General features: G+C 37.5%; 1 non-coding gene across 1 annotated transcript; it reads left to right on the top strand.

The window, feature by feature from the left end:
- The first annotated feature begins 1,002 nt into the window (after window positions 1-1,002).
- Window positions 1,003-1,109, top strand: LOC111532897. Its single transcript, XR_002728686.1, has one exon. It is a non-coding gene; the product is annotated as a U6 spliceosomal RNA (small nuclear RNA).
- Window positions 1,110-11,627: the final 10,518 nt, after the last annotated feature.

The following is an 11,627-nucleotide window of genomic DNA, read 5'->3' as shown; positions in this document are numbered from 1 at the left end:
TAGTTCAAAGCAGTAAGGAAACACGCAAGAATTTCAAATAGTAGTTTCTGTTGCTCAATGTTCTTCCAGCAAATCTCTGGAGTTTTATTCTGGATTGGGTTCAAGAACTTGCCACGATCAGTAGAAACTTTATAGGTTGGGAAATGAGTTCATTACCATTGACACTGGGGCGCATCTCTTTAAGGAATTATAAACTAATATCAATTAAAATAGGAACAATAATGATAGCTTACAATACCAACCACTTTACATGTATTAGGACATTACAGGGATTATTTCAACTTAACCTTATATAAATGTTATGAGGTAATTAGTATAATCTTGATGCTTTAGATTAAGAAACTTAGACATAGAAAGACAAATAATTTGCAGGTTCAATCAAGATCTGTCTGATTTCTCAGGCATGGTGACTCACACCTGTAATTCCAGCACTTTGGGAGTCTGAGGCAGAAGCATTGCTTGAGGCCAGGAATTCAAGACCAGTCTGAGCAACATAGTAAGACCCCACTTCTCTAAATTAAAAAAAATAAAATTTTGTTTTGACAACTTGACTGTAATGAAAAAACAAAGAAAAACACCGAAAAGATCTGTCTGATTTCTTAGCCTGACAACTAGAGTACGTTGCCTCTGATGTGAGGCTAGTAAAATGTTTTACTTTTCATAAGGTACCTATACATTTAAAAATACAATATAAATAGAGAAATATTTGTTTCCATTTTAAAAAGGAAAATAATTTTATTGACACACAATTATTAATTTACTACAATTTAGTATCATGATTTTGTCTCTGTAGTCCTTTAAGTTGAAACATGTCAGTATAGTAATATCAGTATTTCAAAGACAAGTTTTCACCTCTGTTTGATGGTTTTGGTTTGTCTGAATTGTTTCATCATAGTTAATTTAGTTATCGAGGTCTCCTTCATAGTGCTGAGTTCTCTCTATTAAATACTGGTCGGTTTGATGTACAACTGGCTCTTTCCGAATAATATACTACAAGAGTTCGTGCTCGCTTCGGCAGCACATATACTAAAATTGGAACGATACAGAGAAGATTAGCATGGCCCCTGCGCAAGGATGACACGCAAATTCGTGAAGCGTTCCATATTTAAAAAAAAAAAAAAAAAAAGAATTCTGAGTTTCTTGCAGAAAATCCTGCAGAATAGGAGATAGCAAAACACCGTGAGTAGTGATCTAAGTGAGAGTGAGCATTGCTAGCTAGCATTTGTTTTGGCCCTGCCATCCAACTATATGACCTTGGGTATGTCTCCTTATATCTCCGATTGTCCTGTAAAATAAAGGAATTGTGAGTCATCATTTTAATAGTCCTTTTTATCGCTCACATTTCATCACTATTATCACTACCACAGATATGAGATAACATGTGTTGACTATATTCTAAAAACTGTGCTAGGTGCTTTATGTGCAGGTGCCATTTAATTATCCCAATAGATTTAGTAGGCAAATATTCTTTTCCCCGTAAAAATTATGAAACTCAGACTGAGAGAGGTTAAATGATTTGCTTGGCATATCAGTCAGAATGCTTATAATTTCCTATTCTGGCTTTCTTATTTCTAGTAGCCAACAAATAACTACATATAGAACAGTCTGAAATATATTATGATGCACCCCTGTTGTGGCACTTTGCTCTCAAAATCACAGACACCTGAGTTAAGTTGACTCATATTTTTAAAAACAAAAAAGAAAAATTTTTATTATGACATGTTTGTCAAGTCATAAAAAGTGAAAAGATCAATTTTCTGTGTTAAATATCCTTTTTAAAATCAATATATATCAGGTTTGCTTATCTAGAAATAGCTTTGTAATATTTTAATCATACTTTAAATGTACATCTGTCTTTCTACACAGTATCACCATAAATTCCATATATTGTTCTTTATGGTAAAGAACCAAAGAAATTTCTAAGATAATATATTAATTTTCTGATATTTTAGTCCTTTCTTAAGTTTCTAGTTCACTTACCAGCTGGATATCTAATACATATATTATTTTATTTTGAGAAATGAGAGTCTGTTCTAGACATGACCCACCTGCCATTGTAATAGATAGAATTACTGATTATATATACCCTTCTCAACAGATAAAGGATACACAATTGCCCCCTATGACTGTGATAGCAATACATAATTGCCATCCACTAAACTAACAGAGAGACAAAGAGAGGAGGAGAGAGAGAGATTACAGGCACAATAGCCAAAGCAGTAGAGAGAATAAACAACGCTCAGTCCTTATTTTGAGCAGAAGAGAAAAAAGGCAATTTACACTTAGAAATACCATCTCAGGAGAAATCTATTGTTGAAGGATGACTCATATTATGTCTTTTACAAGTTCCTTTTGCTCACTCTACAGATGAAACAGGAAAAGGTGAATATAAAATCTGAAAGCAAAAGGGGCTTAGCCAGCCCACAGGCACCAGGAAAACAAATTATGATGACTTCGCCAATGACAATTATAAATGACTTTATATACAGTGAAGTTTTAGAGAGCAAGACATAAAATTGATATGTCCTCTGGAAGTTAATTTTTTCCTAGAAAATCAGGTTTATACCATAGTCGCTTATCTTATGTTGCTGGGAAACACACAATATAGATGGTCTAATAATATGGGTACTGGGCTACATGCTATTCCTACAAGGTATTTCAATGTACAGATTTTTAAGATACTTTTCATCTTCACATTTCTTGCTAATTTTTTCATGTTTAATATCAAATTGCACCAGTTTTATAACTCCTTCCTCTAAATTTCTTATCAGTACTTGAGAAGAATAAAGAGGACTGACTTTTCTATCAATACAAATACAGATACAAATGTGTGTACAAATAAAAATGTGTGATCTTAAAGAGGCAGAGACAGAAACAGAGAGAGAATAAGGACTGATTCCTGCTGATTGACAGCTGTGGGCCTGGGTGAACTAAGCTTATAGGGATATTTTTATAAATATAAAATACTGACAACTGCTGTGCTTCTTCCTATTTTTGAAAAATATGAGGGGAAAAAAACACTTCAGCATCCCTTGAACACAAAACCCAGCCAAGACATGAACAGAATTATTATTAGCATTGTGGAGCCTTGCAAAATTTAACCACATATGTGCTATCTCAGCAGTATAATCCATAAAGGATGATGTCTGCACAATCTGCAGAAGCATGAATTGTACTGCAAGAGAACAATATTTCAGAAGTTACAATATTGTGATGTTTGTGGCAGGGCTGGTAAATTGAAAAGGTAGTAAAAGCCCATAAACAGATAGTAATGTTTCTTTTTTACAAAGAAATTCATATAATGGAAGAGATTATGGTATAATACATAGAATTCCTAACACTCTAATGACTATCTCCATTATAAATTAAACAAGGATCTTTGACATATGTTCATCCTGCCTTTGCCTTAGTGTTGAGGGCGGGAAAGAGGCTCAGAGTTCATTCTTCTTATTGAAAGTGAAGCCCCTTATATAATCTAAGAAAAAGAAAACCAACAGCAAAGCAAATAGATTAAGATTAAAAAGCATTTCATTTTTAAGTTCATTATCCTATATTCTGATATCTCTTTCACTGGAAAGGCCCGGTGTCAACATCTATACAATATGATATTCAGCACCATATAGTTCTAGAAACACTTTCACCATGGGTCTGTTTAAATAGTAGCAAGAATCTCCACCAATATTTACAGGGTACCTACTGTGTACTGGGCCTTATTTTGGGATCTTCACATGTATGTACCTCTAACTTAATCCTCATAGTAACTCTTTAAAGAGTGATAATTACTACTATTTTGAAAATGAGGAATTGAGACTCAAATAAATTAAGGAACTTTCCTAATGTTGCACAATTATTATATTATGGAGTTGGTATTCTCTTAATTTTTTCAGTGCCCAAGTTCATCAACTAATGTACACATCATGCTGATTTTTGGCATAACCCCATCAAGGAAAAATGCCAATCTCGGGACTGCTTGAGTCAATCTGGGTTATGCACAGCATTTCCCAACATGGTCATGTATGTGGTTGCCCAAACAATGATCATACAGTATCATTAGCATTTATAAACCAATGTGTTGACAGGAAAATCAGAGCAAGTTAATGGCATCACAACACTGCCAATTCTTTCTTCATGTTGTCATATTTCTCAGCTTTTACTAATGATAAACAAAAGCAATAACAATTTGTGGCATTTTTTATATTATGAAGTTGTTATCTAAGACATGAGCCATTATCCCTTTGAATGCATAAAGACTCATACAATCAACTCCTTCTATCTGGGGAAAATGTTTTAACTCTAAACAACTATTAATGTATCTTTTATTTAGATTTATAGATGCACAACCTGTTTCTCTTTTTGTCTTGGCTGACTTGAAATTAAGAACTAAAATCCTTCTATCAACTATAGCAGCTTCTTCAGTTTAGGGTTTTCATATAATACTTTCCTCCTATGGATTATATGGTTGCAATGAACTGACAGGATGTTCATTCATCTTCACTAGGCTTCCCTTCTAGCCTACTGGTTAAAAAAATACTGATGTTAGGATTACACTCCCCAAAATTCTGATTTATTGATTTGGGTTGAATTCCAAGGGTTATAATTTTTAAATATGTCCAGATGATTCTAATGTTCAGCTGTGGCCTAGAACTATTAACAGAGCACTCTTAGATCAAGAGTTAAATAGAAAGTGCTAGGATTGCTGAAGGAATCATTTCAACTAGGAAAAAACTGTCAGACTCTCACTGTGTTGCTAACCATCTTGTCTCAGGGATTACTAAAATAAAGTATCCCATCAAATCCTAAATACCAGTCTACACACTACCATTCTTTTATATAAGGCAGCTAGAGTGCCTAAGGGAAGTCGTCTTTTCATGGAGCAGTACAGAGTATCAGCCCTTCCTAATCCTCAATGGAGGAAGAGGGCACATTCAACTCACCCCTTCAGTAGGGGCAGAACAGAAGCACTGGCACAGTTTTCTGCAACTGTGTAGAATGTGATGGCATTTTTTTAGGATTTGCTAAGTTATTTGCTGAGTGTCCGGAGAGGGGGATCATGCAGGTGAAAGTAAGCAAAGCTGAGCGCAGGTGTCACTAAGATATACGAGATTCTCTTCAATGAAGAGGAAGTTGTGTGGGTACCCAACAGTTCATGAAGACTCCAATAGTAAAAGGTTTCACCTTTGTTAGGAAGAAAACTTACTACAGAACTGTGCACAGCAAAGCTGAGCAGAGCCCTCAAAGGATTAATAATCATACTGCAGCTAACAGTCACAACACCAACCTCAGTCACCCAGGGAACCAATGACCAGTTTCACATCAAGTTCATCAGTAACCAACAGGCAGTAAATAGCACCTCTCACCCATTGGCCACACATACATGAATATCTCCAGGAATCCACTCCAGCATACACACACCATGCCATGTCATTCAGGCTAGGGCAGGTTTGGGAAAGCAAACCCAGGAGGAACAGGAAGCCCGAATCTTGCAGATCTCCACCACCAAGAAGCCCCTTCTTACATCCACCCCAACTATTCTGAAGTTGAGATTGACAAATTGGGAAGTGGTTAAGATTTGGCTACTTACAGGACTGGGCTATTTGAACTGGAATGAAACAAAACATAAGCTGTTTTCTTAAGGAAGCTTAGGTGATTCAAGGTCAAGAACGATCCTTGGAGAGTTTCAAATTATGCACAACTCACATTTGTACCTATCTAAGTGTTGACTATTCAACCAAGCTTCTCCATAATTATAATATTTCATTTTCCATTTGTGATTCAAAATTTTTGGCTCTTTTCTCATTATTCATGTTTTAGGAGCATAAGTTGAGTACTTTTTAACCTTTTAATTGGGAGCTGCTTCAAATGACATCTATTTTGAGCAGTAATGATTCACATGATGTATGACAAAAATACATCTACTAAACATAGTTCATTTACTCCCAAGTTATGTCACTGTATGTTTTAGGAGCATAAGTTGAGTACTTTTTAACCTTTTAATTGAGAGCTGCTTCAAAAAACATCTATTTTGATCCGTAATGATTAACATGATGAAGGACTAAAATACATCTACTGAACGCAGTTCACTTACTACCAAGTTATGTCACTTTGTTACAATTTGGGATTGTTACCAGGAAGCACAGAAGTCCCTAGTCCTTGTCAACTTGGGAGAAAGATTTCAGTCAAGAGGCAGTTTAAAGATAACAGAGAGCTTGACTGAAGGAAAACAGGGAAAAAAGAGCTTATTGCAGAAAAAAATAAGCAGACACCAAGAGAGAAGTGGGCTGCTCTTGCAGGAAAACAGCCCCAAGGGTCCTGCACTGTGAGTTTTATCATGTCAGGCTCCCTCTTCAAGTTCCCTCCTCTGTCTCAAGTTTCCACCTTTTCCTTTTGTCTAGTTTTCCCACTCCTGGCTTAGGTCCCTGCCGTTGTCCCCACCCAGACTTGTGGGACCCTCCTTTCCTGTTGGTTAATCCACATACACAGGCCAGCGATCAATATGAATCTTGATAATGGTGGTACTGCTCATTACCACCACCCCAGAAAAGTTGTATAGCAGTCACATTTCTACTTATTGCACCTGTGTATCTCTTGGGAAGGCCCCTTTTGCTCTCTTTCCTCCTTTATCGTCATATACCTAGCAACATTCTCACATTTTAACTGTAGAGTGAATGATTATTGTGACATCTTCAGAGGCATTCCAGGGTGTTTCTGCCTAGGTACCTCTTCTTGCTGCTCACCCACTCCAGCGTTAGAGATGCTATTAATAAGTAAATTTGGGGTGGTCCTTCAGGTCTGAGACTTTCCAGACTTTTCTTTTCTCAAGGCTACCCCTCCTGCTCATGCCTGGCTATCTGCCGACTCTTAACAGGTTCATACATGTAATAAGACATTGTGTTTGTCTTGAAGTTTTTGAATTACTGTGCTCTTAACTGGTTAAAAGCTCACTAACCGGATTTGGACATATCTGTGTTCGAACTATCTTCACCAAAAGTTAGAAGGAATAGGCCATAAAGGAACTGGATTTTAATGTAAACGTGAAGTTTTAATTATTTAAATGTTCACTAGAAGTCAATTATATTTCCATTAAAATGCAAATGTGCATTTGAATTCAAGCAGAGGTACATTACAGAAAGGAATGGGCAGTGAAGTGCAGGGAATCTTTGTGACTAGGTGATGGGAAAGAGGATAAAGAGTTGGGTGGGTGCTGTACTAACTTGGTGTGCTTTTTGTAAAGAAGGAAAAGTGAATGAAGTAGAAGCTACCAAGGATACGCTCCTATAGCCTGGGAAGAAGAGAATTTTACAGTGAGGCAGAAGGAAATTAGTCATTCTGTTTCAAGAAAGGGGTCCCGATCCAGACCCCAAGAGAGGGTTCTTGGATCTCGTTTAAGAAAGAATTCAGGGTGAGTCCACAGTGCAAAGTAAAAGCAAGTTTATGAAGAAAGTCAAGTGGTGAAAGGACAGCTACTCCACAGACAGAATAAGATGACCCTGAAAGTAAGATGAGGAACACATCCACCCTAGGTACAATGCTTGTATATATAGGGAGATGTGGTCAGCTACAAGGATTTATGATCAAGGATTAATTTTCTTAATTAACTATATTTTGCAAGAATCAATATTATTATCTTTAAAGCAAAATTAAGAATGCCTTTTTTCTCCAGATATTGGGATATCCCTACTCTGGGTTTGTTTTAGTAAACATTATTAATTTATTTCCTTAACCATAAACATCTAGAGGCTAGGAATGCCTGATTTTCTGAGAATGCAGCCCAGCAAGTCTCAGCCTCATTTTCCTAGTCCTCACTCAAAATGGAGTCGCTCTGGTTCTAATGCCTCTGACAGTCTACAGGGAATTAGCTACTCTGGGAATACTAGGAAATGTTGACTTGAAGGGGAGGCCCAGAATCACCTTGATTGTCACTATAATACAGAGGAATAAACTATAACCATAACCAAGAAAGTCTCAATGCCTTAAAGAAAACAGCTTGAACATGATATTCTTTATTTGTTTCATAGGGCTGCTATAACAAATTACCATAAATATGGAGTCCTAAAGCTACAGAAATTTATTTTCTTACAGTTCCGGAGACAAAAGTCCAAAATTAGGGGGTCAGCAGGGCCACATCACCTCCAGAAACTCAAGGGGAGACTACTTCCTTGCCTCTTCCCGCTCCTCGCACATGCTGGCATTCCTTGACCTCCTTGGCTTATGGCCATCTGACACCAATCTCTGCCCCTGTCTCCACACTGCCTTCTCCTGCGTGTGTATCTTTCTCTCTTCTCTCTCTTATAAAGACCTTGGCATTGAATTTAAGGCCCACCTGGGTAATCCAGGATAATACCACAAGGTTATTTAATTATATCTACAAAAACCTTTTTTCCAAATAAGGTGATTTTCATTGGTTTCAGAGATTTACATGTGTACATATGTTTTTGAGAGCCAGAATTCAAACCACTGTAGTCCACCCTATTGCCCTCAAATATTTATATCTTTCCAATGTGCAAAACACATTCAGGTCATCCCAACATCCTCTGAAATATCAGCCTATTACAGCCATCAACTATAAGTACACAATCCTATCTGAATGTCAGGAGCTCAAAAGTCCCAAATCTCTTCATCTAAATCAGGTGTGGGTAAAACTGTTAGCAGCAGTGAATCCATATGGGTCTGTACCAACCTTAATTCTTGCCTCTTCAGAAGAAACAATTTGACCAAGGGGCATAAGGTAAGTGAAAGACCTTGGCAAATTTTAGAGTGGGGGTGAAAGTTAATTCAAAAGCTTTAGAGCAGAAATGACAAAAAATAAATAGTATGCTTGGAAGATGGCCAAGCAGGCAACTTGAGAGATCAAGTGCACTGTTCGATCTTTGACTTGGAATTTTATATACCAGTATACTTCCCAGAGGTGGTGTCCCTTCTCTACTGACTCTTTCCTTGGGGTTGGCTGTCCACATTTGCAGTGTCCTGCCAGCACTTGGGAGGGGTCACATGAACAGTGTGTTTACTGGAGTTGCACACACGCTCATTTGTGGTGTTCTTCCCTTCCCAGTCAAATGTTCCTAGAAGGTCATCTACCAGTTAAACTCCACTATTTTGCCATTTAGTGCACATGCTTGAGGCCATGCCCAACTCCTGAGATCTTACTGGGAAGCTGCTAATCACCAGTTTCAGGTGTTTCTATTTATTGGAAGACTTCCTTACCCTTGTACTGGCTATGACAAATTATTATTTTAGAGAGACAGTTAACAACCACCTGATCATCAGCTGATGATTGCCTGACATTCCTGGGTTGGGTGGAAGAGGCCCCCCTGACCTGCTCATGTCTGACTAGCTACCCACTGTAACAAAACTAGGTATGAATAATCCTGGAGCCAAATTCCTCTTCATCTGTGGACCTGTGAAACTGTAAAACAAGTGATCTGCTCTTAAGATAAAATGGTGAGAGTGGAATAGGGTAACAGTTATAGATATTCCCATTTCAAAGAGGAGAAATTGGAATAAGGAAGTCACCCATCCTTAGAAAGTCTAACATGCAGCAGGGGAAATATTAGGTTTCAAGGCCCAAGAATAATCCTCTGTGACTCTAGGCTCCAATCACTGGGCCTACTGCTCTGCCCTAATAGGCCTCTGGGCCTGTGGCTTATATCTCTGTCTCTGGGGTCATAGCTCTGGCATTGGAATCATTCTTTTTTCTTGAAGGGTAGCACATGTTTCTAGGCAAGTAGTTCTTGCAGCCCATTTCCTGCCTTCAGACTTCCAGAAGTCCAATAGTCTTCTTTCATTTCATCCTCTGTCTCTTTCAGTCCAGCCTGGAAGTGTGTCTGCAGACATAACATCTTCACAAACCTTGTGGATTTCCTAAGTATGTCAACCAGTCTTGTGTCATTAGGGAAGAAGATTCTCCACAGATTCCCCTGGATAACCTCCTCTCTATTCCTGGCTTCTGCTGACATGGTTGACTGATTCCATAAATCATACATTTAATCTCAGCAAAAGGTGGTCCAGCCATACCCTTGGCTTCTCTCCAGAGCATGCTTTCCTAATAGTAGCATCTTCTGCAATCTGTATATATTGCAAATTTCCCAAATCACATGTGCTGCTTTTTTTGCCTCAATGATTCCTTCCTCAATTTATCTTTTTCATTTTATTGTAATCAAAATGAAGAAACAAAGCCACACCTTTAATACTTAGCTTGGAAATTTCCTTGGCTAAATATTCAAAGGCTATCACCTACAAGTTCTGTTTTCCATACAAATATAGGACACGATTTGGCCAAAGTTTCTTCTACCAATTTAACAAGGATTAGCTTTCCTCCAGTTTACAATAACATGCTCCTCATTTCCTTCTGAGCTCTTATCAGAAACATTTTTGCTCATGGCACTATATGTGTTCTCGAAGATGAAAGAAGCTTTCTCTAGCATGTTCCTCACTTCCTTTTGAGCACTCACCATAATTTGGCTTTTCTTATCATGGCCTCAAAATTCTTCTAACCTCTACCTATTACCCACTTCTAAAAACCACTTTCACTGTTGAATGTTGCCGAAGGCCTTTTCTGGATGTATTGAGATAATCATGTGATTTTTGTCTTTGGTTCTGTTTATGTGCTGGATTACGTTTATTGATTTGCATATGTTGAGCCAACCTTGCATCCCAGAGATGAAGCCCTCTTGATCATGGTGGATAAGCTTTTTGATGTGCTGCTGGATTCGGTTTGCCAGTATTTTATTGAGGATTTTTGCATCGATGTTCATCAGGGATATTAGTCTAAAATTCTCTTTTTTGCTGTATCTCTGTCAGGCTTTGGTATCAGGATGATGTTGGCCTCATAAAATGAGTTAGGGAGGATTCCCTCTTTTTCTATTGATTGGAATAGTGTCAGAAGGAATGGTACCAACTCCTCCTTGTACCACTGGTAGAATTCAGCTGTGAATCCATCTGGTCCTGGACTTTTTTTGGTTGCTAGGCTATTAATTATTGCCTCAATTTCAGAGCCTACTATTGGTCTATTCAGGGATTCAACTTCTTCTTGGTTTAGTCTTGGGAGAGTGTAAGTGTCCAGGAAATTATCCATTTCTTCTAGGTTTTCTAGTTTATTTGAGTAGAGGTGTTTATAGGATTCTCTGATGGTAGTTTGTATTTCTGTAGGGTTGGTGGTGATATCCCCTTTATCATTTTTTTATTGTGTCTATTTGATTCTTCTCTCTTTTCTTCTTTATTAGTCTTGCTAGCAGTCTATCAATTTTGTTGATCTTTTCAAAAAACCAGCTCCTGGATTCATTGATTTTTTGGAGAGTTTTTTGTGTCTCTATCTCCTTTAGTTCTGCTCCAATCTTAGTTATTTCTTGCCTTCTGCTAGCTTTTGAATGTGTTTGCTCTTGCTTCTCTAGTTCTTTTAACTGTGATATTAGGGTGTCAATTTTAGATCTTTCCTGCTTTCTCTTGTGGGCATTTAGTGCTATAAATTTCCCTCTACATACTGCTTTAAATGTGTCCCAGAGATTCTGGTATGTTGTATCTTTGTTCTCATTGGTTTCAAAGAACATCTTTATTTCTGCCTTCATTTCCTGATGCTAAAAACTCTCAATAAATTTGGCATTGATGGAACATATCTCAAAATAATAAGAGCT

The sequence above is a fragment of the Piliocolobus tephrosceles genome, unplaced genomic scaffold, assembly GCF_002776525.5.
Source record: "Piliocolobus tephrosceles isolate RC106 unplaced genomic scaffold, ASM277652v3 unscaffolded_11143, whole genome shotgun sequence".
Classification (NCBI taxonomy): Eukaryota; Metazoa; Chordata; class Mammalia; order Primates; family Cercopithecidae; genus Piliocolobus; species Piliocolobus tephrosceles.
Note: the sequence above shows the minus strand (reverse complement) of the source record. Positions and strands in the feature narration are given on the sequence as shown.